Source organism: Cryptomeria japonica, chromosome 6 (assembly GCF_030272615.1).
Source record: "Cryptomeria japonica chromosome 6, Sugi_1.0, whole genome shotgun sequence".
NCBI lineage: Eukaryota > Viridiplantae > Streptophyta > Pinopsida > Cupressales > Cupressaceae > Cryptomeria > Cryptomeria japonica.
This window is the reverse complement of record NC_081410.1, coordinates 462,885,410-462,911,800: the sequence shown is the minus strand read 5'-3', so window position 1 is coordinate 462,911,800 and position 26,391 is coordinate 462,885,410.

The following is a 26,391-nucleotide window of genomic DNA, read 5'->3' as shown; positions in this document are numbered from 1 at the left end:
CTCTGTAAGAGTCATCGTCTACTATACCTTTGAGAGAAACTCTAAGTGATGGAATCTCTAATTCTAAAGGCATAATAGCATCAGCACCATAAACAAGATTATAAGGGGTAGTTCCTGTGGCAATTCGTACAATCGTTCGGTAGGCCCAAAGAGCATAGATTAGCTGAGTACTCCAATCCTTACCATGCTTATTCATGGTTTTGCAAAGAATTTGTTCAATTATTTTATTGGATGATTCGGCTTGACCATTTGATTGAGGATAGTATGGTGTAGAAAATCGATGTTTGATATGATATTTCTCGAGGAATTTCTTCACGTCTTTGTTTTTAAATGATGTCCCATTATCAGAGATTATAGTGGAAGGTATCCCAAATCGAGAAATAATGTTTTCTAGAAGAAATCGACAAATCACTTCAGCAGTAGTGGAGCGAAGAGGAACAACTTCTACCCACTTTGTAAAGTAATCTGTCGCGGTTATAATGAAAGTATGTCCTTGAGATGAAGGAGGAGAGATTTTACCGATGAGATCCAGCCCCCATGCAAAGAAAGGCCAAGAGGCTACCTGAGAATGGAGTTCTTGGGCAGGAGCATGAATCAAATTATTGTGTTGTTAACATTGATGAGATTTCTTAACAAATGAAAAAGAATCCTGCTGCATAGTTTGCCAATAATATCCCATACGAAGCAATCTTTGAACCAAGGATTTGCCTCCAAAATGCCCCCCACAAGCACCTGAATGCGCCTCTTCAAGAGCAATAGGGATTTCTGATTTGTTAAGACAACGAAGAAGAAGACCGTTAAAACCCCTTCGGTAAAGAACATTAGAAAGAATGATATATCTAGCAGACAACTTGCAAACTCTAGCCCTGGTGTTCCTATTGGCGGAATCAGGAAAAGTACCATCGGTCAAGTATCTTACGATATGCGAGTACCATTCATCTGAGTCTATAAAGTCGCAACATGTCACCAGGCTGGAATCATCTACAATAGCTGGTGAAATGAGGTTGTGAATAACGAATTTAAGATCAACCACGGGGTCCTCTAAAGATACAAGAGAAGCCACACATGCCATTGCATCCGCATGTCGATTATCTTTTCGAGGAACAAGTTCTATGGTGTAAGAATCAAATTTTTGTAACAAAGAGATAGCAAGGTCTTTATATTGTGATAATTTGTCTTGTTTTGCTTGATACAGTCCTGTTACTTGTCTTATAATCAGTTGAGAATCTCCAAAAATATGTATGTGTTTTATATTCAAAGCCAAGGCTGCCTTTATTCCTGCTATAAGAGCCTCATACTCAGCAATGTTATTGGTACATAGGAAATTGAGACGGTAAGATAAGGGAATGGACTTCTTTGTAGGAGAAATCAGAACAACATCTGCCCCCGATCCCGTACGACACTTAGAGCCATCAAAGTATAACTCCCAAGTTTCATCTTTCTCTATATAAAGGATGAAGTCGTCAAGAAAAGACTTAGGGTTAGGGAAGGAGAAAGGTGAAGGGGCCTCCACTAAGTGATCGGTCAATGCTTGCCCTTTAATTGCTCTTTGTGAAACAAATTTAAGGTCAAATTCAGTTAACATCATAAGCCACTTAGCTAGGCATCCTGATAAATCAGTTTTAGAGAAAAGATGCTTCAACGGATCAAACTTTACCATGACATGGACTTCTGAATTTAAGAGATAATGTCTCAATTTCTGAGTCGCAAACACCAAGGCCAAGCATTTTCTTTCTATCGCAGAATATCGGGTCTCATAATCGAGTAAGGTACGACTTATATAATAAACCAGACACTCCTTACCATCTTTATCATGTTGTGCCAATAATGCTGCAAGAGCATGAGAGGAAGCAGCTGTATAAAGAAGGAAGGGTTTAGAAGGTTCTGTCGGTCTAAGGATAGGAGGATTAGCCAAATACATTTTTAAATCTTCAAATTCTTGCTGACAATCTTCAGTCCATTGAAAAGTGATATTCTTTTTGAGAAGTTGAGTGAAAGGAAAAGTAGGATCCGCAAGTTGAGATACAAACCTACGAATAGCTTGAATCTTTCCTTGTAAGCTTTTGAGTTTAGACATATTTCTAGGAGGTGGCATGTTGACAATAGCATCTATTTTCTTAGTATCCACCTCAATCCCACAATGCGAAACTATGAATCCTAATAGTTTTCCACTAGCCACACCAAAAATACATTTTCAGGGATTCAAGCGCATGTGATATTTACGAATCCTTTCAAAGATTTGATGAAGGATCTTAATGTGATCTATGCGAAGAACGGATTTGGCTAAAACATCATCAACATAATCTTCTAAAATCTTATGCATGTAATCGTGAAAGATAAGGGTCATCGCTCGTTGATAAGTTGCACCGACATTTTTAAGTCCGAAAGGCATCATTACCCAACAAAACATACCCCAAGGAGTGGTGAAAGCAGTTTTGAATTGATCTTGAGGATTAATGAAAATTTAATTGTACCCTGAAAAACCATCCATGAAGGATAATAAAGCATGTCCTGCTGTAGAATCAACTATCATGTCAATGTTTGGGAGGGGAAAATCATCTTTCAAAGAAGCTTTATTTAAATCTCGAAAGTCGGTACACATTCTTATTTTATTATCTGATTTAGCCACAACGACAATATTTGAAATCCATGGGGAATAATCAATAGGGCGGATAAATCCAGCCTCCAATAATTTTTCAATCTCAGCCTTAACAAGCAAAGCCACCTTAGGATTCATTTTTTGAATATTTTGTTTCACAGGCTTAGCATCAGGAACTAAGACAATATTATGAGTAACAATCTTAGGATCTATACCAGGCATGTCAGAATATGTCCAAGCAAAGATCTCGGGGAAGTCCCGCAATAAATCTTCATATTGTTTTTGTTCTTCTTCATCCAAACATTTTTCAATTCTAATAACTTTTTCTTCATTGCAAGGATCCATCTTAACATCAATGGTGTCACTTATAAGCAGATTACTTTGTTGAGGAGTATCCTTTAACTGAGGGAATTCTTTCACAATCTCATCGTTATCAGTCTCTTTTCCAAAATAGGCTTCAGTGTTCAAACAATAAGGGAATCCCCTATTGTGATGATAACGAGGAAGAGTATCATATGCTCCTAAAAACTCAGCTAAAGCATCATCGGTAGGAAAAACATCCAAAGCACAGGCATGCGAAGGATCAATATACTCAGGGTGTCTCATTGGTAGATATGTAGAAATAACATTAACACTAATACATGGTCTTCTAGAAGCTTTAGTGCGCTTGCAGGGATTATAACCAAGTCCAAAGGCATAATCATAAAGATTATTCTCTAGAGGAACCTTTATTCCTTGTTCGTGAGCGCCACAACCATTTCCATTATACCCATGTTTAGCTAGAATATGAAAACCATGACCATAACGATCAGCCATTTCAGAAAGAGAAGGTGGTTTTTCACAAGACAAAGAATCAAACCCTTCAGAATTAGAACTGCGAGGAGAAGAAGTTTGAGAAGCGGCCACAAAATTATTGCTCATAGGCTTAGGTAGTGTTGATTGATTTTTAGCTTCTTCCTTCTTTTCAGCTTTAAGCTCTCTAGAAGGAACCTTATATTCACCTACAAAGGTGGGATTAAAATCAAGAGATCCCCAATCGTCTTCTGTGAGAACCTTCTCAAGATCAAACTCCTTCTTATGTGTAGTTTCAAATCAAGAAGAGTCTTCTTCAGGAGCTCCAGACTCATCCAAATAATTTTGATCATCAGAGAGCGAGGATTCATCGATAGGTATCTTGTTTAAAGAGTCATCACTAGACGAGGACGGCTTAGAAGAACCCCCTTTGGAAGTAGATGTTTGTAAACAAGCTTGGAAGTTAGTATCACCTATCAAGGTATATGTCTTACTGTTATAAATAAATTTAACTTGTCTATGCAATGTAGAGGGGACAGCTTGCATACTGTGAATCCAAGGTCTCCCTAATAGCAAGTTGTATGTTAGATTTCCTGACATAACATGGATAGGAGTAGGCAAAGTAACAGGCCCCACTGTGACGGGTAAGGTGATAATACCTAATGAAGTTTTAGCCACATTATCAAAGCCTCAAATAGGATGCGAGTCAGGCTCAATTAGGGATGTATCCACATTCATCTTATGCAAGAGATTAATGCTACACACATTAAGACCAGAGCCATTATCTACTAGTGTTCGTCTTATAGCAGTATCATTTATGATAACCACAATCATCAAGGGATCATATTGATGTTGAATTTCACTAGTGGGCAACTCATCTTGAGCAAACACAATATGAGCTTTAGGATTCATCACAGAGTTAACCAAAGACACTATATTACTAGATGTATTCGGTGGAGGAACATTCAAATCTTTCAAAGCATCTTGTAAAATTCCGTGATGAGCAGAAGAAGTTTGAATCAAATCCCAAAGGGATATCTTAGCAGGGGTAGCTTTAAGTTGTTCTATGAGATCATATTCCTTGCCAAGAACTTGTGAAATACGCGGAGCTTGTGGAAGAGTTGGTTGAGGATTAGGAAGAGAAACTGGAGTAACCGGAGGAGGATTAGGTTGCCTATTATTTCTAGTATGATAAGTATGGGCAACCATATGATAACTCTCTCTAGTTAATTGCTTGGCATAATTATAAGGACTTATAGGTTTTCTTCCTTGCACAGTGATGATAGGTTTATTTGGAGTAATAAAGGAATCATACCCTCCTTGGATAGTAAGGAGAGGTGATTTAGGAACTTGAAAGGTGGGAGAAGCACAAGCACCTTGGACTTCAAAGAGAGGCTTATTATGCTCATTCAGGTTTATCATGTTAACTAATTTAGAAGTTTTGTTCTTGTTTAGAGATTTCGATAAAGCCACAAAGTCATCAAGAGCATCATCCAACAAAGCATGATCATAACTATTAAAAGGTTTATCTTTTGATTCAAAAGGAGACATCTCCTCATAGAGGGGATTATTGAAGACAACCATGTTACTAGATTCAGTGGAAGAGTTGATAGGAATGTACCCTTGAGAGGAATCATTCAACTTATCTTTCTCATCACAACGAAATGGCATAGTAACAAGGTTTATGAGTTTTTGGTAAAACGAAGGTTTGGCCTCTTTAGGATTCAAAAACTCATCTAAAGCTTCTTCTAATTCATCTTGGCTATACTCATAATCAACATAATTGCATGCCTCATCATAAACATGAACATCTTGCAAATAGAAATCTGACATTTTGAAATAAAAGTTGCATAAAACTTAGACACACAATGCAAAGGAACAAAGAAACACACTCCTTCTCTTTTTTTTTTTTTTTTTTTATGAAAATGAAATGAAAACACACTAAATCTAGATCTAGATCTAACAAATGCAATGCAAGAGGAAGCAATGATAGATTCACGTCGGGTTCACCAAAATGTGTGAGGGAAAAAAAGCGAGACTAGGCTAACATGTCCTAATCCTACCTTTTGTCACACATTACGGAATACGAAAGAGCCTAGAGGTATCACACAATTGGCTACTTCTTTTTGGTGAAAGAGAGAGCCACAGGATACCTATTAGGGTTTCTATTCCTTTGTTGTAATTGAAAGGTAAGATTATGCAAGTTCAATTCCTAACCCCAAAATGCAAGTATGAACTAATAACAAGATTGTAGAATTGAACTTAAACAATGGAAAGCTGCAAACACAAGGACAAGACAAGAATGCAGATGCATACCAGGAGCCAAAATTTGAGTGAAACTATTTAGGATGGGGGCACGGGCGCCACTGTCCTGATTCTGCACCTGAAACTACACCTGAAACTGCCACTTTGCAACCTGGAAAACTGTTCGAACTGCTAAAAATTGTTGTCTGTCAGGAGGACCAGGGTGCCCAGCACTCTTGTCCCAGAGACCAGGGCACCTAGCACCCCTGTCCTAGCAGGACCAGGGTGCCCCCCACGCCCCTGTCCTGGTCTTTTGCTCTGAAACTTGGTGTGAGGTTCCGTCTCCGTCTGCTTCTTTCGGATCTGCAACTTGCGGCGTCGTCTGAATCCCAAAATCTGCACTTATATCTAAAAAAGGTGTTTGGGCAGCTATATAGGGTTTTGCCTTAGTCAAACCCCCACTTCGGTGATTTCCACCTCCACGAATAGCCAAGTTGTGTTGTAAAAGTAATGTGTGTGCAGACCTTGTGTGTGCGCAAGATCTAAAATGCAAGTAAGCAAACTAGAGCAACCTAGAAAGTAAACCCTAATTGCTTGTAAATGATAATGTAAATGCTCCAAATCAAGATGCCAAGTGATCTAAAGCATGAATGTAAGTGACATAATGAGGCTTATGCAAAGACATAAAAACAACATGAAATCATACCCAACCCCAAGGGAGGGGTACAAGCCAATCTTCAGTCGGTGATCCCTTATTGCTCTTCAATGCCTTCAAAGCCCTAAGTGAATGAATGGATTTGATGAATGCTTGGAGGATGAATGTTGAGAGTGGTTGAAGTCTTCAAAGATCTGCTCTTTCGCTGCATATGAGATTCCTGCCAACAAAATTCGGATCCTTTCTAATGAAGAAAGAGAGCTCTTATGTATGAAACCCTAGTTCTTAATTCCAACTTTTGGCCAACCTAGAGATTGAATATCCCGCCAATTTCTTGGGGTTAAGCTTTATTTTATGATTGGATCATGCTCCTAAAATTTTGGGAAAAATGTCTGGGACCGTGTGCACTCCGGGCGCCATGGTCTCGGCAACTTTTCACCAAATTTTCAGGGCCGTCAGATATGATGATTTTAGAGAGAATCCCAAAGTTACAGGTGATTTCGAGATGTTTTGACCCTCGAAATCAAGCCCCCAAGCTCAGAATAGGGCCTAATTAGGGTTTTTGATTAGATGATGCATTGGAGGAATAAAATGAAAGGGGCATGCTTTAATGAAAGGGCCCAACTTTATGATGTGGAAGATGATGAAATAGAACCTTTAGACCTAATTAATTTGATTAATTAAGTGCTAAAGGGGAAATGAAATGCAAAACGCAACTGCGCCAAGGCGGGTGCTAAACTAGGTGTGAAATTGTACTACTTTAGCAAGTGTGTACAATTTACGACGCTACACATATTAAAATGCAGCTAACCAATTGTCTTCACCATTGTACTTAACCATAGCAATACCAGTTAAACAAAAATACATCAGACAACTAAACTGGTTAAAAAAAATACTTCAGACAAAATTCAACACATCTCAAATCTAGATGACTACTTCACCGATATAATCATGCATGAGTTGTATCAATAATACCACAACCATTTAACACTGCATGCATAGCTAACTTAATCCGATTCACACAATCATCACATGAAAAACTCACAACCCATAACACATAGATTTTTCACGTGGAAACCCAAATGGGAAAAACCACAGTGGGGATGAATACCCACAAGCTTGTTTGTGAACTCTTTTGAAGTCCGCTCTATTAGGAGCCTAGTCCAATTAAAGACTTTACAATAAAGGTTTTGTTAAGGGATGGCTATATACCCTGTTAAAGGTTGAAACCCTATTAAGAGTTACCTCACTAGAGGATTTAAATAACTCAATGAACTTGAGCCACTTGGTTAGAGGATTTACAACAAAGCCTGTTAAAGCTACCCAGTCAAGGGATTTACGTTCTGTTGAAATGGTTAGAAGACAACCGATAAGACACTCTGATCTGATAATAACACTTCTTGCTAAGGCAAATCCTTTTAAGTTCCTCTCTTCTACAATCAGACTCTACAGATTCCTCACTCTGGTTTGGCAAGTAACAAATCTCAAACACACGGACACAAACACAACTTTTGCCAATGACTGCAATAACAAAACTCATCGACCTTATAGACAACAACTAGGTCGATAGCATAAACCCTAAACCCTAAGCATTTCAATTTTACACTTACAAGCGGTCCAATCCTGACCGTCCAAACACATTACATAGAATGAAACAATCTAAGACAGATCTCAAGACATTCTACATCGTCCAATCTTCACCGCATCTAGAAATCAATAACCCATCACATGCTCTTCACACACCGCTAACAAAAATTCTCATTCCTGAGGTAGGCATTTAATGCATTCAATATTCATGCAAAAGAACCACAAAGAAATCCTTCACATGCACACAAATGACATACCATCTCAATCCTTATCCTTATTCATCAACTAACTTGTCACAAAACATCATCAGTTGCACTGCACAAGACACACTAGAAACCCTAGTGCTGAACAGAGACTACCAACTGGTAGTCACACTTATTGAACCCTGACACCGGTCCACTCCATCCTAGTTGACCATAACTGCTTCCAATCTTCATATTGGTTCACCTTCTTGAGCACTTATTGACATCAATGACAACATATATTGTCACCGCTTCATCATATGCCAACAATGATAAAGAGCAAAAGGAAATACAAGAATCAATTTTGTTATACTTAGACATATATAAGAAAGCTTTACTTGAGATTGAGAGGCAAATACTGTCAAGTTTATATAATAAGTTAGATTCTAGGAGGTTATTTGCGATTGAGGAAGACAAACATATAAAGGTTTAGGAATTGTTAACTGTTTGTGGTTCTAGAACTGAAGAAGAGATGCGACAGTGTCTAGATTTTGTTAATATAACAATTTTTTGAAGTAGACATCGATATACAAGTCTTATGGTGGGCAGAGTAAATGAGATTGACAAGGAAACTCATGAGGCTTGGGTTAAGTTCTTTGTTGATAAACTAGGTTTCTTTACATCACCAGATACACCGCCTAAATTCTGACATTTCAGACATCCCAGTTGATGCTAGGGGTAAAGGTATACTAGGTGGAGATCCACTGGTTTTGGAACATAAATTAACTGAGGACATTCCTCCAGCAGTAACACATGTATAGTATGTTGAGATCAACATACCGGTAGGAGATGATCCTCCTCTAGTAATGGATGTTGACACAATTGAAATTCATAAGGTAGAGGCTACAAAAATATCTGCACCAAGTGGCGAAGCCATTGGTGCTGAGGAGAAGATAAATGATGCAGTCGAATAGAAGGCATAGGAGAAAGGTTTGGATGAACAGATTGAAGTCAAGGTACCAATACCCTCACTAGCTATTGATCCCTTATTGTTGGCACTAGATTCATCCAGTCAAGAAGATTTTGGTCATTTTGGGAATAAGAATATTGAGCAACTGAGAAGTTTTGAATTGATGTTTGTTACGGCTCAAAAATTGAGTAAGGAAGGATCAGAGGATAAACAGGTTATTAAGAAGGCTATTCCAATTTTGCAGCAGCTTGCACTAGAATGCAAGATAGATCAGGTTGCTAGTCCATCCAGTAAGTTGAAAAATTTGATTGAGCACATTGCAAAAGACTATAAAAATCTTCAATACATGTCAAACCGATAGTTGGTGCAAAGGTACAATACAACTAGTAAGGTCAGCTGTGATAATATGATCACATTTGACAAAGCCAAGCTGACATAAGAGATGACAAGGATTGATGAAGCTCTTCATCAATGTAGTCACATATACCGGTCTTGCACTAACACAACAAAACTTACAACAGACTTGGATTATAAAGTTAAGGTGGATAAGGACAAATTGGAACAACTTGCAGTCACTTTTGATGGTACTGAATCATTGACCAGCACTATTGATGGCAAAATTTCAGCCCTCGAGAAGGAAAAGGACAAATTAATCCGGTGGGCTAGAGAATTGAGAGGTTTGGTAAGTCCCCACTTAATACTTTTTTACTTCATAAGCAGGAATGTATGGACCAGATGAATATGCCCACATCGATAACCCTAACAAAAGAATAATTGCACGCTTACATTTTGAACAAGTTTGTATCAATTTTGGGAACTTTAAAATCTGGCTGGGATACTTATTTGGCATTTTTGAAGGGTGCTTATCCGGATATTTTCAAGTACATTTAGGTCCGATATTCACAATTTTGCTTTGTACAGAATTTCATTTCTTATTTTTTGCTCTGGTCTTTGGCATTGCTATCAAAGGGGGAGAGGTGGATGTGAAAACTGTTAAGGCACATAAGAAGTAATGTACACCTCAGGGTGAGCAGTCTTCTGAGATTAGTTTTGGGAGATCAGTTTTTGGAAAGGAATCGATACAACACTTCAATGATCCATTTTTCACATGAGTGTTGCCATCAATGCCAAAGGGGGAGATTGTTGGCAATTGACACTCATCCAGGTTATAGGTGTTGTCATTATTGGAAACACACTTCATGGGAGATACGACAATAAATCCAACTGACATTCACTTCACCGGCATTCAGGGAACCGACAGGCATGTGACTAGAAATCTTGGAACCGGTATTCTAAGGCCAACATAGGAGATTGATCTGGCAAGCATGGAAGAGACAACGGTCATATTGTTTCATGTTTATATTTTGTTTAAGTCGACAAAATTTATTATCATTTGTAATATTATTGTAAGCTAACATAAGGCAATTGTGTTTATTCATGTAAATGGGTATATAAGTCAGTCCAGGTTAGGTCATTATGTGGATATGATAGATAAGAGATGCGATAGGTTATGTGATGGTATGCAAGTAAGATCTTGATCGATAGAATGCAAATGTAAAGATCTGTAATCGGTCTTGATTATTTGTCTAGAGGTTTAGGAAACGATCTAAGTTACCGGTAAGGGAGGTTACTATATAACTGGTATATATAGTGCTTTAACCAGAACTCATCCAGCATAGCAGATGCACATTCTAAGTTTAGTTTTTGTTTGTAATCCAATACTTTGGATCTATAGTCAGTGAGGCTCCTTTTGTGATGAGCAGTGTGCTCTAGGTAGTGTGCCTTCCTGCATGTCCAAGCCCCTCTTGTAATATTTATTCAGTTGGCCAGTGGATAGATATTGTGGGTCTCAAATCCCATCATGGTCTTTCCTCTTTGAGGTTTTCCACATATAAATCTTTGTGTTATGGTGTTGATTCATGTGGTTGCAGTAATATTACTTGTTGTTACTTTTATGCATATCAGTTAATAAGTGGATTTGTTAATAAGGGTAAAAATATTGTAATCGACAGAACACTGATTCACCCCCCCTCTCAGTGTTCTTGGATTCCAACACCTGTGGAGTTGGATTCTACTTGAAGAATTAATTATCTTCCTTATTCCCAAACCACACAACATTTGGATCTTTTTTTGGCAAGTTATTGCTATCAGTTTCCATGACAATTTCCTGTTACCGGTTGCTTGGACCTATTTGCATTGGTGATCTACCAGAACCCCTTCCATAGCTTGCGGAGCCCTGAGCATTAATTCTGATGTTTTTTGGCATGTTTCCCACCTTTTCCCATGATCTAAACTTCATCCTTTGGATTTTTCCAAAGGAATCTCTTGGTGGAGGCCGACCTTGTTCATTTTACAAGTTAGGTCTTGTTCTTCAAGTTTTGATCCCTTTTTGGGCCGACAGGATCCCCTTGGATCATATAAATCATTGTATTGAGTATTAGAATGCAACAATCAAATAATCAGGTAGTTATACTGAGCATAAAAGATAGATATTAAGATTGAAGCTCCTGGTTGTGACCTATCATGTACTTTGAGCATGTTTTAGCAGGCTTGTGAGCTTATTTTTGTAACCCGGTTTTTACCAGTTGGTTGTAATCATTTTTCATGAAATAAATCAATCTGTTCTGCATTGCCTCCATCATATCTTTGTATTTCTGTTGTGTTTACTCTTGCTAACCAGTCTGGATTAATCTCATTGAGGTCCCTCCTAACCAGTGACTGCTTCAATACATCACTATGATAACTAGATAATATAATACATGAATCTCTAGAAATACAATATTAATAAAATACATCAATACTCACAAGGAACTTGGCATACTAGAATAAATTATTGCTATAACTAGAAACATGTGACTGGTTAAAATACACCATACATCACTCAAGGAAATAACTACAAGAGTGACATATGCATTCCCTAATGTATTATCAAAAAATAATACCAAGATCTAAATATCTCAAGGAAAAAAATGGTAAGGGCATTATAGGAATGACTAAAGAAAGGAAATCCAAAAATCTAAATTTCATAGAACTCTTTGAGTTGGGAGTCAAAAATTGGGAGTAAATCAAACGAGGTATGTCATTTAAGAATAGGGCCCCATCTCAAATACCTAAAAAAAAAATTATGACAGACGTTTGCAGATATGCTCTTAAGATAGAAGGGGTGCTTGGGGAAGGAAAGGCCTATAGACCTTGTAAAAAATACATGAATGGAAGAGAAATTCATTTCATTAGGGGTCAAGGATTGAAGATTCTAAGGAAATGGAAATACATCAAGGAAAGCCCCAAATTTTCACATCTCTAACAAAATGTAAAAAATTCCTTAGACTTAAAATTTTCACTAGCTTATGTAGAAATTTGACACTAGAAAGGACATGTAGAAGAGAAAATTAGGAAAAACATAAAAAAAAAAATCAATATAGATATTTCTCAAATCATGTATAAATAGAGGCAAGAGATGAGATGCATAAAGCATACATGATGGATAGCAGATGAAATGAAATGTAGAAAAGAATGAGTTTCAGAGGTGATAATGTGTGAAATCTAGGTGATCTAGTGTTGGATTTATGTTCTACATGAACCTCATTTTGTGTTCTATCTATCGGGTTTAGCCTATGCTGGTTGTAGATTTAAAAAATGTTGAAAATCCATTGTATGGCAGTTTTTTAGCATGATTTTTTTTCCATCTTAGTCACATCCTCCATTTCGGTGTGACTTAGTCTATATCGCTGTGATCGTTTTTGGGCTCTGTAGACCTTATTGTGTTATACTGATATGCAATATTCTTCATTATGATGAGCTTTATGTCTTGGCAATAAATGCTTTTTAGTGTAATATGTGTTTTGTCTTGCCAACATCGTTCCTTACGTCGTGTAACTCCATCAATTCTGTTGGGCCCACTTTGTTCAAGTGTTTGTTGACTACCACTTGGCAACTGCTAATTTATCCACCCAAGGCATGGTTTGTTTGCATGGGGACCTTGGTGATGTGGCTCTATCTATTTGGTGTGATCCTTTTGTTTGGGAAGAACAAATTTGGTTTATGTAGAGCTCCCACATCATGCTGATATGTCATTTTTTGATGTGACATCAATGTTGTCACATTGACAATGGGGAGTGATCATCCCTTCTATGTGTCCTCTATCAGGCCCGCCTCGTCTAGTTGTCTGCAGACATCTGATTAGCAGTTGTTGATTAGTCCACCTTGGCAGTGATGTGTTTGTGTGGGGCCTAGCCAGGTCTCTTATCGGCCTATCGTGTCCAATTGAAAAAGTGGAAGTGTATTGCTTTTGTTCCTAAGTTTGTGTTTCTCTCGATCCTTCAATATCTGATGTGGACCCCACCAATTATTTCATGTCACGTGATCATGTCTGACTGAAAAAATTAAAGTCATTTTGTTTTTAGTTCTAACTTTTGGTGAATCTTCGATCTTCGATAGTCAGGCCCACTTTTTCCAAGTGCATCCAGGTATACAAGTGGCAGTTATTTTGTGGCCCTTTCATGTTGAGTTGTGGTTGTGTGGGCCCCTTCATTCATGAGTTCGGTAGTGCCATGTGGTGGTCGCGGGTTGGATTTCCCTATTTGTGTGTGCTCCTTTGTGGAATGGTGACAAAAGCCTTTTTTGGTAGGACCTTTCCTTTTGGAAAGACCTTTCTTCCCTCTGGCCATTCCTTTGAACTATGCTGAAATACCTCTTTTTGGTGTGATGAGCTCACTATCTTTTTGATGAGGGTTTCACTTCAGTGTGATGTGTGTTATGTCTTGGCGACAGAGGTTTGGATTTTGGTAAGAGATGGGGTTTTTGGTGTGAGCATTGTTATCTCTTGGCAAGAGTTGAATGCTATAGAAATAAAGGGTTTGATGTGACACCAGCATTGCCACATCATTGATGTGTGTGTAGAAGTCTAGTTGGTGGGTGCTCAATGGTCTAATTGGGCAACGGGTTGTACGTGTGGGAATCCCTCCCTTTTTCCTTGTGTTTGATTTTCACAGAGTTCATTGTTGCACCATCTTGTCTTGAAGACATTTGTGCTTTTCGGTGAGACCTTTCGCTTTGGCAAGACTCAACCCTTCTCAAGACGATCCTTATGTGCTAAAACGACATCATTTGTTTCGGTGTGACATCAACCTTGTCTTGTCGATATAGGTTCTTTTCGAGGAGACTTAGCTTTTCGACATGAATTGAATTTCTACATTGCAACCTGCTTGAGCTATAGCAACAAGGGTTTTATTTTGCCATGACTACTTAGTGTCTTGCTGATAAAATCGTAGATGCATTTTTTGACTGAATGATAATATTATGATGTCACCAATGTATGCTAATAGCTAATTGGACCACATGGGTAGTTGACCTATGAAGAGATCTCTGCAAAGACTCTATGCTCCAAGCTTGGTGAAAAGTATCAAGCCCAATATTTATTGAATTAGATTTTCTTGAGGAAGATATTGTATTCCTTGAGAATGGAAGAGAGTGGATGGATAATAGACCACCTAGAAGCATTTAATATGTTGGTGGCTCAATTGGTATCTGTTGGTGTCAAAATGGATGAGGAGGAGAAATGTCAGATCTTGCTTTGTTCTTTTCTTGATTTGTGGGATTCTCTTGTTATGGATATCAGTAGTACTTCTATTGTTTTGAAGTTTGAAGATGTGGTGGGTGCCTTTCTTGGACAAGAGATGTGAATGAAGGTATCCATTAGTTTGAAGGAAGCCCTAACTATTCGTCGAAGACCTAAGGAAAAAGGAAAGAAGAATGAGAAGTGTAATAAATCCAAGTCAAGAGGGAGATCAAAATATCCTAGAAAGTCCAAAGTAATTTGTTGGAATTTGTGGTAAATTAGGACACATCTATAAGGACTACAAAGGAGAGAAAAAAAGAAGTTCAATTTTGATTCTGAGTTTGAGAACATAGATGGTGATGCATTCATTGTAGCTTTGGCTACTCATGTAGGTAATGATGCATGGTTAATTGAATCATGTGCATATTTTCATATGACTTCCAATAAAGATTACTTTTCTGAATATGAAGAATTTAATGGAGGTAAGGTGTACTTGGGTGAAGATTCACATTTAGATATTGTTGCTTGTAGTAAAGTTAGAATCAGGTTTCCTGATGGTTCTAATAAAAGGATTAGCGGTGTGTTTCATATCCCTGGATTAAAATGAAATTAATTATCTATGATAAAACAAATAGATGCAGGTGTATAGGTAGTCTTTTCTAATGTAGGATGTAAAATGGTTAAGGGTGCTATGGTGATTTCTAGAGGTGTCAGATTTGGCACTTTGTATAAGCTAGAGTGGTGCAGGAGCACCAGTTATGAGTTCATTTTCTAGTTTTTAGTGTGTTAGTCTTTAGTTTAGTTTAGATTTGTGAATAATTTCCTACTCATAGGTCCACTTGTGTGTTTAATACGCATTTGGAGGATGAATGTCTATTAGCTCATGTATTTACTCAATTTTGGCTTATGAGCCCTTGTAAGGCTAAAATGGCATAAACTTGCATTTTGGTGTCAAACATCTTGAAAAGCCTCATTTGGAATTGAGACATGTCATGTTAGTGTTTTTAAGTCATCCTAGGTGGTTTAGGATGAGTGACAAGCAATAAAAGGCAAAAATGCACTTTTTGGCAAAAGTTGTCAATGTTGCTCGACAACATTTTACAACTTTTGAGCAACTTTTTGAAAGTTTGAGCATATCGGTGGTTAGGAAATTGATGGAGATTTTTTTATAACTTAGATGGAATATAAATTCTCTGAGAATGAATGTAAATAGGTTGGTGAATGCCTTGAGCAAAATTGGAATACATTGTGAAGACCTTTTTCCAGATTTACCTTGTATTTTCTCAAATTTTGAGTAGCAGTCCGTACCTCATGGATCGATTTCATTGCTGTTCTTTGATAATTTATTTGTACATGTTCTTTAAGTTCTCAGGAGGAATTTGATTTATTCTTTGTTGTATCTTTGAATTGAGTTTTTTATTTTATATTTCTCTCAGCCTGAGCAAGGGTTTTAGAGCACAAACATGGTTCCAACTTGAAGTCCTTTGAGTTTGTTCAATAACCCTTGGGAATCAAGCCATGTAATCTTTGTACAATGTATATAAGATTTTTTTTGGTTTGGAAGGCATTAAAATGCCATTGGACATCATTTTCTAGGCAAACTCAGTCATAGCCCAATTAGGAAATGATTGAAAATTTGTAAGTGCTTGCAGGGATGATCAGGTTTGAAGATGCCAAGTGTTTGGAATGAGTAAGTGGGGTGTGGTATAGCCTATGTGGAAGTTTGGAGGTGTGGCAGATTGGGGAAGACACTAAACCCTTCGAAGAAGACCCAAAAGATCCAAAAACCCTTCAAAAATGCCATTTTTGGGTTTCATACCTGTACGGACAGACCTAGTTTCCTCACCTAATGAATCTAAAAGTTCATCCAAAAGGGTACTCAGATAATAAATGATTTTTCTTGGTCCTTTGAGATAATTTTGATTAATTCCACAAAAGCATGTTAGGTAGGGCTAATTGCAGCTCTAGGGCTACTAGGCCTAGAAAATAGGAGAAAGAGGGAGTGATGGAGAAATGAATGAAACCCAATCACAAAACTAGTTGATTGCCTTGGAAAAACCTTAAGGACACCCGATACATCACTTGCAAGCATATATTAGAAGTTTGATAGATTGATGTTGGATTTACCCTTGTGAATCTCAACCATGCCTGAGCAGTCAGTGAGCACATTTTGATTGGTTGAAAGACTAGTTTAGAGTGAAGGGAGCCCACTATGACATCAATCAACTTCCTATTGGGAAAGGATTGACTCTCTTTGAGTACCCCTCCCCATCATAGTGGTATCAGAGCAACCAAGATTTGGGAAGAAGCCAATACATGACAAACACTGAGTTAGTAGGAGAAAATAGTCTAAGGATGGTGACCAATGCAAAGTTAGCCAAGAAGGTAGAAGATCAGGAGGAAGAGAATAGATTCCTTAGGGAAATATTACAACAATTGGAGAGAAAACTAGAAACAGTCGAAGATAAGATTGAGAAAGTGACAATCAAGGTCAATGAAGGGAAGTTTAAAAAAGTTGTAGAAGAGGATAGCACACCTAAACCGGATCCTATTCTACCTGAAGAACCTTTCCTTAGATCAATCAAAGCCTTAGGAGGAAAATATTTGGAGGGAGTGACACTTTTTTGTGGAAAAATGGAACCATAAGTAGTCATGGAATGGATTGAAGGATTAGAAAATCACTTTGAATATGATGGGATCAGTGAGGTACAAAAGGTGAAGGTAGCCAAATCTAGATTCAGAGGAACTGCCTTGACTTGGTGGAAATTCATCTAAGAAGAGAGGAAAAAGGAGGGTAAGAAACCAATAGCCACTTGGAAAGGAATGTTGGCCAAGGTGAAAGAAGCATATATCCCTGAAGATTATGAGATCTAATTGCACAAAAGGAGACAAAGAGACCTTGTTGTGACAAGCTACACTAAGGAATTTCAGAAGTTGTGTTTAAGATCCAAGGGGGTGGAAGATGAAAGCATCAAGGTAACCAGACACTTAAATGGCTTGAGATGGAATATTCAAGAAGAATTGAGTTTGTTATGTCCTAGTACCATTCTTAAGTGCTATCAATTGGCACTCAAGGTGGAAGAGAAGAGAAAAAAGAAACAAGAGCAAAGCCATAGAGGCTGAGGTAGGGGAAGAGATGATAGAGGTTAGAGAGGTAGCTTTGGTGGAAGAAGCGTAAACCAAAGATCCCAAGGGGAATCCAAGTTGGTTGATAAAAGTGGGGATTCCAATAGCAAGAGAAGCTATAGAGGAAGGGGATCTAGTAACTCTAGTAGAGGAAGGTCTAGTGGATAAGGAAGAGGGTCCTATTTTTCCACAATGAAGTGCTACAATTGCCATCAACTTGGACACCTAGACTTTAGATGTCCTGAGAAGTCTTCTTCATCCCAAGGAGGTGAGAGGAGAGTAAATTATGCTCAAGAGGATGCAACAAACATGAAGGCATCAGAAGTGAGTTTGGATTCATAGGTTGAAGAGAATCTTATGATAAGAAGAGTCTTGATTAAAGAACCAGTTAATGAGGAACCTAGCCAAAGGAGATCCTTGTTTAGGATAAAATACAAGATTATGGGAAAGGTATGTAGAGTGGTGGTGGATTCAGGTTCCAAAGATAAAATAGTGTCAAAGGAAGCAGTGAGTAAGCTCAACCTACAAAGAATACCACATAGTGATCCTCATAGGGTTACATGGTTCTACAAGAGGCAACATGCTCTTGTGAATGAACAAACTTGGGTGGAGTTCACTGTAGGAGGCTACAAGGGCAGAATCTTGTGTGACATCTTGCCCACGGATGCTTGCCACCTACTCCTAGGTAGGCCATGCTAGTTTGATAGAAATGAAATACACCATGGAGAGAAGAATGCTTATACTTTTCAAAAGGATGGAATCACCTACAAAATTCAGTCCATAGGAGACCAAGAAGAGGGCATATTAAAGGGTTCTAATGGAATGCTAGTTGGTGAGAAAGAGTTCATCAACACACTCAAGGAATGAGAAGGAGTGGATTTTGTAATTGTTGTAAAACCAAAAGAAGACAGCAAAGAGAAGAAGGTATGAATTCCCAAAGAAGTGCAGTAGGTCCTAAATTAGTTTAAGTACATTATTAGTGATGAAATACCAACAACTTTACCTAATCAACATGCCATAAGCCACCAAATTGACTTCATACTCGGAGCTCCATTGCCTAATAAGGCAACTTATAAAATGACACTGGATTAGAACAAGGAGATAGCCAAGCAAATACAAGAATTCTTAGACAATGGAATAATAAGAAAGAGCATCAGCCCATGTGCAATACCCACCATTTTGGCCCCAAAGAAGGGAGGTACTTGGAGACTTTGCACTGATTCTAGAGCCATAAACCAGATTACCATCAGGTATAGATTTCCCATTCCAAGAATTGAAAATTTGATGGATTGTTTAGGAGGTGTTGAATACTTCACCAAGATAGACCTCAAGAGTGGTTACCACAAAATTTGAATCAAGGAGGGTGATGAATGGAAGACAACCTTCAAGACCACATAAGGACTCTATGAATGGCTTGTTATGCCATTTGGACTCACAAATTCTCCTAGCACATTCGTGAGACTCATGAATGATGTACTCAAGAACTATATTTGTAAATTTTTTGTTGTTTACTTAGATGACATCTTGATTTTTAGCAAGTTTAAAGATGAACATTTTAAGCATATAGAGATTGTATTGAGGAAACTATGTGATGAGCAACTAACTATCAATTGGGAGAAATGTGAGTTTATGAAACAGGAATTGATATATCTCTAGTTTGTCATCTCAAGAGGTGATTTGAAGATGGATACCTCTAAGGTGGAAGCCATAATCAGTTGGCCTACACCTAAGACAACAAGTGAAGTAAGAAGTTTTCATGGTTTGGCACAATTCTATAGAAAGTTCATCAGAGGATTTAGTGAGATATGTGCACCCATGCTTGATACAATCAAGGGAGGTATGAAAACCAAGTTTCAATGGACAAAGGAAGCACAAAGAGGATTTTATCTCTTGAATACAATAGACCATTCTTCCAAGCTTTGACAAGCTCTTCACCATTGAATGTGATGTAAGCAACATAGCAGTTGGAGCAGTTTTAAGCCAAGACAATAGACCAGTTGCATTTTTCAAAGAGAAGCTCAATGATGAAAAGAAAAGGTATTCCTCTTATGATTTCAAGTTGTATGAACTTGTTCAATCTCTTAGGAAATGGAGGCATTATTTTCTGCCTAAGGAATTTGTGGTTTATACTGATAATCAAGCTCTTAGCTTTCTGAATTCTCAAGAAAAGTTGAATCATAGGCATATTAAATGGGTAGAGTATTTGCAGTCATATACCTTTACCATTAAACACAAGAAAGGACAATGTAATAAGGTAGCTGATGCATTGAGTAGACAATTGCTAACAGTGCAAGAAGTGCAGCTCAAAAGTATTGGAGTGGATAGTTTCAAGGATTTGTATCAAGATGATGAAGACTTTGCTGCTGCCTACAAGGTTTGTCAAGAGATTGGAAACCATTTTCATAGTGAATATGCAGATTACACCTTACAAGATGGACTTTTGTTTAAAGGAGGACAACTATGTGTACCTAAAGGGTCTATGAGAGAAAATTTGATGCAAGAGAAGCACAATGGATGCCTAAGTGGACATTTTGGTTTGAACAAGACTTTGGAACTTGTCCAAATATTCTACTATTGGCCTAAGATGAAAAGAGATATTAGGATATATGTGGAACAATATGTGGTTTTCCAAAGAGATATGTGCAATTCTGGTCTTTATCAGCCTTTACCTATCCCAAACCGGCCATGGGAGTGTGTAAGTATGGATTTTGTTGTTGGTTTGCCTAAAACCAAATCAGGTTTTGATAGCATCTATGTTGTGGTAGATAGGTTTAGAAAGATGACCCATTTTATTCCATGTAAGGTCACTCATGATGCTAGTCACATTGCTCACTTGTTTTTCAAGTAAGTTATTAGAATTCATGGTTTACCTATCAACATTGTATCAAATAGAGATGCAAAGTTTATTGGTCGTTTTTGGATGACTTTGTGGTAGAGATTGGGTACTAACTTGTCTTTCAATCTAGTGTATCATCCCCAAATAGATGGCCAAACCTAGGTGGTCCATAGAACACTTGGAAACCTTCTTAGATGCTTAACAAAGGAGTATGGATAAGCTTGGGATCAGATCATCCATCAAGATGAGTTTGCCTACAATGAGAGTGTGAAAAGCTCCACCAGTAGAAGCCTTTTTGAGATTTTGTATGGCCTTCATCCTAGAGGTGTTTGGGAGCTTAGAGATGTTGGAAAATGGGACATCAAAGTGGACATGCCTTCGACATGGCTCACTCCATGCAAGAGGTTCATGAGAAGGTTAGGACAACCCTACTAGACACCACTCAAAGAATCAATGAAAAAGTAGATGAGAAAAGAAAGGATATACAATTTGCAGTGGGGGACATGGTCATGGTTCACTTGAAAAAGCCAAGGCTTCAGAAAGGTGGCCCTAGTAAGCTTCAGATGAGGAGGATTGGTCCTTGCAAAATCTTGGCCAAGTATGGCAACAATGCTTACAAACTAGACCTACCTAGAGATATGGCTTTATCTCCCATCTTCAATGTTGCATATTTGGTGCAGTATAAGGGCACACTTCTAGAGGAAGGTAGTAGAGTCTCAGAGGTCTCTCAAGCACTCTCAAACCTGCCCTTACCACTTGCACCCATGCCACAAGCCGAGAAAGTGTTAGACTCTAGAATTCTCAAGAAAACAAGGCATACCATCTATATGGAGCACTTAAACAAATGTCAGCACCTTCCAGAATCTAAGGCTACTTGGGTACCTGAGGTAGACTTTTCTATGCTTGGAGTTCCCCTTTCTTTGTTGCCTAAAGGGGTCACTTGACTTCTTTCTCATTAGGGCAGTATGGTCCAGGAGCACCTAGTTTTGAGTGCATTTTCTAGTTTTTGGTGTGTTAGTATTTAGTTTGGTTTAGGTTTGTGCATAATTGCCTACTCATAGGTCCTCTTGTGTGTTTAATATTCATTTGGAGGATGAATGTCTATTAGCTCATGTATTTACTCAATTTTGGCTTATGAGCCCTTGTAAGCCTAAAATGGCATAAACTTGCATTTTGGTGTCAAACATCTTGAAAAGCCTAATTTGGAATTGAGACATGTCATGTTAGTGGTTTTAAGTCATCCTAGGTGGTTTAGGATGAGTGACAAGGCATAAAAGGCAAAAATACACTTTTTGGCAAAAGTTGTCAATGTTGCTCTACAACATTTTATAACTTTTGAGCAACTTTTTGAAAGTTTGAGCATATCGGTGGTTAGGAAACCGATGGAGATTTGGTTAGAACTTAGATGTCATATAAATGCTCTGAGAATGAATGTAAATAGGTTGGTAAATTCCTTGAGCAAAATTGGAATACATTGTGAAGACCTTTTCCAAGATTTACCTTGTATTTTCTCAAATTTTGAGCAGCAGTTCGTACCTCATGGATTGATTTCATTGCTGTTAATTGATAATTGCTTTGTACATGTTCTTTTAGTGCTTAGGAGACATTTGAGTTAGTCTTTGTTGCAAGTTTGAATTGAATTTTTGATTTTATATTACTATCTACCTGAGCAAGGGTTTTAGAGCCCAAACATGGTTCCAGCTTGAAGTCCTTTGAGCTTGTTCAAAAACCCTTGGTACTCAAGCCATGGAACCATTATATAGTGTATATAAGATTTGTTTTGGTTTGGAAGGCATTAAAAGGCCATTGGACATCATTTTCTAAGCGAGCTTAGTCATAGCCCAGTTAGGAAATGATTGAAAATTTGCAAGTGCTTGCAAGGATGATCAGGTTTCAAGATGCCAAGTGTTTTGAATGAGTAAGTGGTGTGTGGCAGATCGGGGAAGACTTTAAACCCTTGAAAGAAGACCCAAAAAACCCAAAAACCCTTCAAAAATTGCATTTTCGTGTTTCATACTTGTATGGATAGACCTGGTTTCCTCACCTAATGAATCTAAAAGTTCATCCAAATGGGTACTCAGATCATAAATGAGTTTTCCTGGTTATTTGAGATAATTTTGATTAATTCCACAAAAATTGGTTAGGTAGGGCTAATTGCAGCTCTAGGGCTACTAGGCCTAGAAAATAGGAGGAGGGAGCGATAGAGAAATGAATGAAACCCAATCAAAAAACCAATTGATTGGCTTGGAAAAACCTTAAGGAGACCTACTACAACCCTTGCAAGCATATGTTAGAATTTTGATAGATTGAGGTTGGATTTACCCTTGTGAATCTCAACCATGCCTGAGCAGTCAGTGAGCACTCCTAGAAAGTTTGAATGTTTTGATTGGTTGAAAGACCAGCTTAGAGTGAAGGGAGCCCACTAAGACATCACTCAACTTTCTATTGGGAAAGGATTGAGTCTGTTTGAGTACCCCTGCCCATCATAGTGTTATCAGAGCAACCAAGATTTGGGAAGAAGCTAGTACATGACAGACACTAAGTCAGTAGGAGAAAATAGTTTAAGGATGGTGACCAATGCAGAGTTATCCAAGAAGGTATAATATCAGGAGGAAGAGAATAGATTCCTCAGGGAAAGATTACAATAGTTGGAGAGCAAACTAGACGTAGTTGAAGATAAGACTGAGAAAGTGACAATCAAGGTCAATGAAGGGAAGGGTAAAGAAGTTGTAGAAGAGGATAGCACACCTTAACCACATCCTATTCATCCTAAAGAACCTTTCCTTAGATCAATCAAAGCCTTAGGAGGAAAATCTATGGAGGGAGTGCCACTTTTTTGTGGAAAAATGGAACCAAAAGTAGTCATGGAATGGATTGAAGGATTGGAGAATCAGTTTGAATGTGATGGGATCAGTGAGGCACAAAAGGTGAAGGTAGCCAAATCTAGATTGAGAGGAGCAACCTTGACTTGGTGGAAATTCATCCAAGAAGAGAGGAAAAAGGAGGGTAAGAACCCAATAGCCACTTAAAAAGGAATTCTCTTAAAGGTGAAAGAAGCATATATCCCTGAAGATCATGAGATCCAACTACACAAAAGGAGACAAAAATTGAGACAAATAGACATTGATGGAGAATGCTAGGAGTATGTTGAGTGGTATTGGTCTAAAACAAAAATTTTGGGTTGAGGTTATTACCATTGCTCGTTACTTGATTAACAGGTCTCCTATATCAGGCCTTGTTGATAAAATACCTATGGAAGCATGGTCATGTCACAAGCGTTCATTGAGATATCTTAGAGGTTTTGGTTGTGAGGCATATGCACATCTGCCAAAGGAGAAGTGAACAAAGTTGAAGAATAAGGTTGCAAAATGTATATTCATTGGATAAAGATATGGTGTGAAAGGATACAAGATTTGGTACCTTGTTGCACAAAAGGTAATAAATAGTAGAAGTGTTATTCTTAGATAAATTAAGTCTTCTTCTATTGCATTGTAGCTGGAATCGACTAAATAGAAAGATGTGATTCAATTCCTTTTTACGCCTGAAAGAGTTGAATCAAGATCCCTAGATAAGCAAGAAGTTGAGGAGAGGTCAACTAGTTCTGAATCTTTAGAAGAGAAGGAAGAACATCCAACTCATCTTGTTCAAAGGTCTACAAGACATAGACAACCACCTGAAAGGTATTCACCTGAAGATTGGAGTTGTATTTTTTATTTGTCTACTAATGTGGATGAACCTAGATCAGTTGAAGAGGCATTAGGTATAAATTATGTAGAATCCTAGAAGATTGTTATGGAAGAAGAAAGTATAGCTTTGAAAGATAATGATAAATGGGATCTTGTGCCATTGCCTAGCAAACAAAAAACTGTTAGTTATAAATGGGTGTTCAAGAAAAAGATTGGTTCAGATGGAGGTATTGAGAAGTATAAATCAACGTTGGTTGCAAAAGACTACTCTTAGGCTGAGGGTATTGATTATGGTGCGATATTTTCTCCTATTGCAAAAATGACATCCATTAGACTTTTGCTTTCTATTGATGTTGCTTATGATTTAGAGGTTTAGTAAATGGATGTGAAAACTGCTTTCCTTCATGGTGATTTGTAGGAGGATATTTATATGACACAACCAAAGCACTATAGGGTAAAAGGTAAAAGTAATTTGGTCTGTAAATTGAATAAATCTTGGTGTAGATAGGAATCTGGAAATCATCAAAGCAAGTATAAACATTAGTCTAGTTCAATCACGAAAAACTCAATTGCAATGACCAATCCTAAAAACACTCAATAAAGACATGAAAACAAGACATCAATTCAAATGCAAACCATTGCAAACTTGAATGTCTCCTTCATGTGGCTCCATTGTCCTTATTTCTCTTTCAAATGGCTTTGTTTTGTGGATCTCACCTACTAGTGCATAAGCATGATGTGAAAGCAAGTAGACAAGATGGTAGTGCAAGAATACTAGAAGCGTGATTGATTCGACCAGGGACCTTGATTGAAGAAATTCATCCAATTTATAGACAAATTGGAGAAACGAAAAGATTAGCATGAATAGATTTGAAAGGAAATTTCAAATAAAAAATAACAAATATGACAAATTATGACAAATTTGGACTTTCTATGCAAGATTGATTGATTGATAATTTTGACAAATTGCTATGACAAATTTCTATGTCAAAATCGATTGATTGTCAATTATGACAAATTATGACAAATTGAAATGTCATTCCCATGAAATTAGGAGAAAATTAGGAGACAATTGAAATTAGATGAATTAGAAATTAGGAAATTAGAAAATTGAAATTGATGAAGATTAGGAAATTAGGAATTAAGTGAATTAATTAACAATTTTTCATTTATTAATTAATTCACAAAGAGGGAAGAATTAGTTAGCCAATTAAATAAACATTTAATTGTGACAAGAAGACTTAGGATAAATAAACTATTTAACTTAGAGGGAGAAAGGACAAACAAGGTTAAATGATTAAATCATGAAACCCTAGAAGATGAATTAGCAATGCAAGGATGACAATTAGGTCTTGATGAAGGATAATTGATATCGATTCGATTTGATCATGATTCTAACTGACAAAGGACCAATGCTGATAAATGATTTGATTGAGAAATGCACCAATTGATGAGGAACAATGACTAATTGATCCAAATTGACATGATTGAGAAGACGACGATGATCAATGACAAATCGATCGCAAAATGATAAAGTTGACAAGAGGACAAGGATCGATGACAAAATAGATTGCAAGACGACAAGATTGAAAATGACCATGATCGATGACAAATCGATCGCAAGATGATAAGATTGATAAGAGGACAAAACCCTAATTAGGATTGACGATGTCCAAAATGATGACAAATGAATATGCACATTGATGCGACAAGATAAGATCGACCAAAATCATGACTGAAGATTGTTATTGACAAGACCATATTCGAAAGCGAGATAAATGAAGAATGTAGAAGAATGACTCGATGCTCACAAATGATAAAGACCAAGTGCAAATCATAGGAGAAATGTTAATGTGATGCAAAAACCCTAAAATAAGGCAATGCGCAAATGTTAAAGTACGACTCCGCAAGTGTTGACCATTTTTAGACGTCTACATTTTGCCCCTCTTTGAGACAATGCAATTTTTAAGCGTTGTTTCAAAGAACAATAATGAAATACCCCAGACACTGACAATGATATATGCATGCCCCCTCGACTAATTGGTCGGAAACATCCACAAAAGAGGCCAATTGATCGATAAGAATGATAGAAAATGATAGGATCAAACAAACTGACAATCGGGGATCGGGTACATGAATGACAAGCAATTGAAGGCA